Source organism: Oncorhynchus clarkii, chromosome 6 (assembly GCF_045791955.1).
Source record: "Oncorhynchus clarkii lewisi isolate Uvic-CL-2024 chromosome 6, UVic_Ocla_1.0, whole genome shotgun sequence".
Lineage (NCBI taxonomy): Eukaryota > Metazoa > Chordata > Actinopteri > Salmoniformes > Salmonidae > Oncorhynchus > Oncorhynchus clarkii.
Window position 1 is genome coordinate 53,179,017 of NC_092152.1, and position 6,541 is coordinate 53,185,557.

General features: G+C 40.2%; 1 protein-coding gene across 1 annotated transcript in view; it reads right to left on the reverse strand.

The window, feature by feature from the left end:
• The window catches only part of LOC139412127 (ras association domain-containing protein 7-like), a 29,821-nt gene extending 23,711 nt beyond the window's left edge, over nucleotides 1-6,110 (reverse strand). The window contains exon 1 of the mRNA XM_071158939.1: nucleotides 6,001-6,110. The gene's annotated coding sequence lies outside the window, so the exon portion shown is untranslated. The remainder of the gene's footprint in view (nucleotides 1-6,000) is intronic.
• Between the last annotated feature and the right edge of the window lie 431 nt (nucleotides 6,111-6,541).

Genomic DNA, 6,541 nt, shown 5'->3' on the forward strand with positions numbered 1-6,541 from the left:
ACTTTTGATACATAAGTATATTTTAAACCAAATACTTTTAGACGTTTACTCAAGTAGAATTTTACTGGGTGCTGGGTTGGGTACTTTTTCCACCACTGCCTGTGTAGATCTGAAATGGGTGGCTACACTAACTGGTTTTAGCATGGTGAAAATTACACCTAGCTTATTAGAGGACAAGGTAGATGGAGCTATTAACATATTGCAGAGAGAGAGAGAGAGAGAGAGAGAGAGAGAGAGAGAGAGAGAGAGAGAGAGAAAGGAGCAATTACAACCTAACAGCTTCACTACCAGACAGCCTGGCAACCCCTCACCGAGATGGCACCCCAGGCAACATCAATCACAACAGAGAATATGAGCTCAGTGGCCAATGGGGATTCCCCGCTGCCTTTCACCTGCACGCCATTGGACGAAATGTCTAAATCATCATCATAATTTGTCAAAAAGAAGGAAGTGCCTCAGGTAATCAGTTGTCCATTGGTTCTATTCCATCCAAGCTTTCAGCTCAGTCAGGTATTAATCCCGAGTGGTTGAGGTTAGGGCTATGTTTTGGTCATTCCTAAAAGAAAATATTTATAAAACGACGTGCTATTACCGTCAAGTATTCTTGCGGCTTGCTCAAGCATTGTGAACTGTGGACGGGCAGTGGTTTAAGCAGTGCTCTTTGACACTGAGTATAACAACTTCAATCCCAGTGCTGGGCAGTTATTTTTAGTTGATTTTTCTGAGTGCCGAGGACGGCATACAGTAAGAGTCAAAAGTTTGGAGATACCTACTCGTTCAATGGTTTTTCTTTATTTTTACTATTTTCTACATTGGAGAATAATAGTGGAGACATCAAAATTATGAAATAAAACATATGGAATTATGTAGTAACCAAAAAAGCATTAAACAAATCAAAATAGATTTTATATTTGAGAAAGTAGCCACGCTTTGCCTTGATGACAGCTCAGTACACTCTTGGCAATTTCCCACATATGCTTAGCACTTGTTGGCTGCTTTTCCTTCACTCTGCTTTTCAACTCATCCCAAACCATCTCAATTGGGTTGAGGCCGGGTGATTGTGGAGACCAGGTCATCTGATGCAGCACTCCATCCCTCTCCTTCTTGACCAAATAGCCCTTACACAGCCTGTTGGTGTGTTGGGTCATTGTCCTGTTGAAAAACAACAATACCGATCGGCCTAAATGCATTAAGAAGGAAAGAAATTCTACAAATGAACTTTTAACAAGGCACACCTGTTAATTAAATTGCATTCCAGGTGACATCTCATGAAGCTGGTTGAGAGAATGCCAAGAGTGGGCAAAGCTGTCATCAAGGCAAAAGGTGTGTGTGTACTTTGAAGAATCTCAAATATAAAATAAATGTTGATTTGTTTAACACTTTTTTGGTTACTACACGACTCCATATGTGTTATTTCATAGTTTTGATGTCTTCACAATTTTTCTACAATGTGGGAAATAGTACAAATAAAGAAAACCCTTGAATGAGTAGGTGTGTCCAAACTTTTGACTGGTACTTTATATCGACGTTCTGGGGACCTTTTCAAATGTCCAATATTGCAGTCTATTTCTAGTGGTCAATCTGGAAGGACCGCTTGTCAGGCCCCCAGTGGTTTTTAACAAAGAGCCATGGTTCAAGTGAAAGGATTTTATGGGATGCTGTAAGGCTGGCGTAAGCTGTTTTGAAGGGTCAGGTTTGTATTCCAGGATTAAGCTCTAACAAAGGGCTTTCTAGTAGCTTTGCTGGACGGTTTTTCCTTTTGCCTTTGGGAGTGAGGAAGTTATTGTAGTGGGCAGTAATATTTGATATGTGTCTATGAAGTATATTATATATACCTCACAAACGGCTCGTAATAAGACTATGCAATTAGCCCATTAACTGAATCATCTGAGTCCATACGATAGTAAATAGCAATATATGCAAGGACACTATAGTTGAGTTACAGTAATAGGCAATAAAGAAATGCCTGAGAATGGAATTCTAAATACAAGTCTATTTCATTACTTGTAAAATGAATGGATTCACATACAAGGCATAAAGCTTAAGTGGCAATGCATTAAGAAGCATTACAAGGCATTATTCCTAGCATATAGATCATTAGGTTAACTTAGAACACAAAGCATGAACAAAGCAATGCTTACTAGGCCAGAGGCCTAGAAGCCTAGGAAATGAGAATTGATCATACAACTTTCCTCCATGGACTGGATACAGGACAAGAGAGAGAACAAAGGCCTTAAGTTCCATTCATAACATCTGAAGGTGTTACCTTCTCAACCCAAAACCAATCACCTTTGATCAAACAAATGATACCAAGTTTACAGTGTAACCCTACCACCAAAATTGTCAGACGGTGGGTAACTGGTGCAGTGAATCAGGCGCAGGAGAGCAGAGATGAGTGTACAAGGTATTTAATTCCACAACAGCACCAGTATACAGACAATACTCAAGGTGCGGAGAAATACCGGTCATTCGGAAATAACGGGTGTAAATGCATAACCCGGCAAACAATAACCAGCTGTCAAGAACCGACATGAACAATCAATAAACACGCACACTAGCATGTGGGAAACAGAGGGTTAAATAATGAACGTGTAATTGGGGAATAGAAACCAGGTGTGTAGAAAACAAAGACAAAACAAATGGAAAATGACAAATGGTTCGGGGACGGCTACAAGACCGGTGACGTCGACCACCAAATGCTGTCCCAACAAGGAGAGGGACCAACTTCGGTGGAAGTCGTGACAAACATATTGATCTTCATTTATGTGCGGATAACACTATTATGTGTGCAATTTCTCCGGCTGTTGATCTAGCTTTGTCAGGGCTACAGTCTGATTTTGCAGCTGTTCAGTAAGCCCTTACTTGATTTGAAGGTTGTATTTAATACAGGCGAAACTAAATATATGATGTTTTCAAAGTCTCATAGAAGTGTCTTAGTTGGGTAACATCTTCACTCCTTGAACGGTTCAGTAATTGAACAAGTCCCTTTGTAACAGATGTGAAAATACCTTGGTATTTGGATGGACAATGATCTATCATTTAAGAAACATACAAATGAGCTTGTTAAGAAGCTTAAATGTAAAGTGGGTTTCTTATATAGAAATAAAGCTTGTTTTTCTTTGGCTCGCAGGAAGCAAATTGTAGAATAACATTTCGACCTGTTCTTGACTATGGTGATAGCATCTACCAAAGTGCAACTGTACTCTACTCTAAAATCCCTTGATTCTGTTTATCATAACGCCCTTGGTTAAATACATCTGACAGTTTTAATACTTATCACTGGATCTTTTACCAAAAGTTTCCTGGACCTCTTTAAAGACACGTAGATCACTTCATTGCTCTCTTTTTGTTCATAAAGCCCTTATCCACAAGCTTCCAACACACTTAACATCTTTGTTGAACTGTAGAATTTCAGGTTATAATACAAGGTCACAGGGTTGATTAACGATGATGTCTCCCTTGGTAACCACAGAGTTCAGGATATCTGCTTTTTCATATGAGGCACCTTATGTGTGGAATAGTCTCCAGTTGTCCCTGGGTCAATTTAGGAAATTGATTTCTGATTTTTATAGATGAATGTGAATGTGTTTGTGTTATTTGATTATAATGGCTAATGTGTATGTTGTATGTATATTGAGTATATTTTGTATATAAATGTGTTTGTGCTGATGTGACTGTTGTTCCCAGGGCATGATTGTGAATGAGACCTAGGCGTCAATATGTCTCCCTGTTTAAATAAAAGTATAACAGGGTGTCACAGCATCTTGTGTGGGGGGTGAGACCAATAAGACAGAATTCATGAGATTTATTTTTTTTCTCCCCGTGATGTCAAGCAAAGAGGCACTGAGTTTGAAGGTAGGCCTTGAAATACATCCACAGGTACAACTCCAATTGACTCAAATTATGTCAATTAGCCTATCAGAAGCTTCTAAAGCCATGGCATAATTTTCTGGAATTGTCCAAGCTGTTTAAAGGCATAGTCAACTTAGTGTTTGTGAACTTCTGAACCACTGGAATTTTGATACAGTGAATTATAAGTGAAATAATCTCCCACACACATTCATGAGAAGGCAATAAAAACCCTTTGCATTGAGTAATTCAGAGTTCACCCTGTACAGATACAAGTAACCACAGAAAAACGACATCCATATACAATGCCTTTGGAAAGTATTCAGACACCTTGACTTTTTCCAGATTTTGTTACTACAGCCTTATTCTAAAAGTGATTCAATTGTAAATCTACACGCAATACCCCAAAATGACAAACCAAAAACATTTACAGTACATACAATGCCTTGCAAAAGTATTCATCCCCCTTGGTGTTTTTCCTATGTTGTTGCATTACAACCTGTAATTTAAATTGATTTTTATTTGGATTTCATGTAATGGACATATACAAATAGTCTAAATTGGTGAAGGGAAATGTATTTTAAAAAGTACTTGTTTCAATAATGTGTTTATAAAAAAATAAAGAAAAGTGGTGAGTGCACATGTTTTCACCCCCTTTGATATGAAGCCCCTAAATAAGATCTGGTGCAACCAATTACCTTCAGAGGTCACATAATCAGAAACAAACATCCAAATCTTTGACCATCCCACGGAGCAACATTAAATCCATTATAAAAAAAATGGAAAGAATATGGCACCACAAGAAACCTGCCAGGAGAGGGCCGCCCACCAAAACTCACAGACCAGGCAAGGAGGGCATTAATCAGAGACGCAACAAAGTGATCAAAGATAACCCTGAAGGAGCTGCAAAGCTCTACAGCGGAGATTGGAGTATCTGTCCATAGGACAACTTTAAGTCGTACACTCCACAGAACTGGACTTTATGGAAGAGTGGCCAGAAAAAAAGCCATTGCTTGAAGAAAAAAATAAGCAAACACATTTGGTGTTTGCCGAAAGGCAGGTGGGAGACTCTCCAAACAAATGGAAGAAGGTACTCTGGTCAGATGAGACTAAAATTGAGCTTTTTGGCCATTAAGGAAAACACTATGTCTGACGCAAACCCAACACCTCTCAACACCCAGAGAACACCATCCCCACAGTGAAGCATAGTGGTGGCAGCATCATGCTGTGGGGATGTTTTTCATCGGCAGGGACTGGGAATCTGGTCAGAATTGAAGGAATGATGGTTGGCGCTAAATACAGGGAAATACTTGAGTGAAACCTGTTTCAGTCTTCAAGAGATTTGAGACTGGGACGGAGGTTCATCTACCAGCAGGACAATGGCTCTCTGCATACTGCTAAAGCAACACTCGGGTGGTTTAAGAGGAAACATTTAAATGTCTTGGAATGGCCTATTCAAAGCCCAGAGCCCAGCCCAATCCAATTGAGAATCTGTGGTATTACAAAACGATTGCTGTACACCAGCATAACCCATCCAGCTTGAAGGAGCTGGAGCAGTTTTGCCTTGAAGAATGGGCAAAAATCCCGGTGGAACACACACACAGTAATGACTCCAACATACCCCATAGGGCACAGGTAACCAACCATCAGTCTCTTTTCAAAACAATCATGTGAATTATCTGAACTCTAATGCACGTAGACAGAAGGGGGAAGGGAGGAGGTTGCAAACAACCCAGGGACAGACACAGACAAAGAAGGGGAAAATAATAGAGAGGCGAGGAGAATTCAGTCCAATGTTGTTATACATGATTAGTAATTATTGTGTGTTGTACATGTAATTTCACTCCTCTGGTCTGAATAGATTTGCAATGCAGCATTCTCCATTAGCATTGTGTAATTACCAATGCACTGCAGAAAGACGTATGACTATATTCTCTGCTTGATTGCTGTTTGTGTTTGTTTGTTTTCTCTGCTTGATTGCTGTTTGTCTGTGAGTAGGACTGCTGATCTGTGAGTAGGACTGCTGATTTACAATCAGGTCCCCCCCATTTCATTCATTATAATCTAAATGGCAAAACTGATCCTAGATCAGCACTCCTTTATTCAGGTTAGTTAGTCTCATTGAGATAATCTCTCTTTTGTAAGACTGACCTGGGTGCTGTATAAGTATACTTGATCTAAGCAGAAGTGGGAAACTCCAGTCCACTCCTTGTAGATGGCATTGTAGTCTCTGACAGTTCTCTCGAACAGTCTACCTTCTCAGCAGGAAATGATTAGACTCGGTTAGCCAGGTGAGTAGTGCATCGTCTGGTGGATCGATAACTTCCAACTCATCAATGAAGTGCTGTGGAGAGCAGAAAAGCAGAATCAGGCGGACCTAAGACACCAGACTGGGCATTGTTAGTTTTCCCCAAACAGACAGAACCTCTACATATGTGTTAGACTGTTAACTAGACAAGACTCAGCAGAGGCATACTACTGAGTGTATCCCTTAGGCAGCAGCACAGCCATATGTTACTGTACTGAAGACACACACAAATATGTGCACACACACATACGGTACACCCTAGCAGACATGTACATGTGAGAGCACAGACACATGTACCCACACCCACATACAGTATGTGTGAAAACACAGACACTCACGTGCACGTGCATGCTCACGCACACACACACACACATAGACACACAC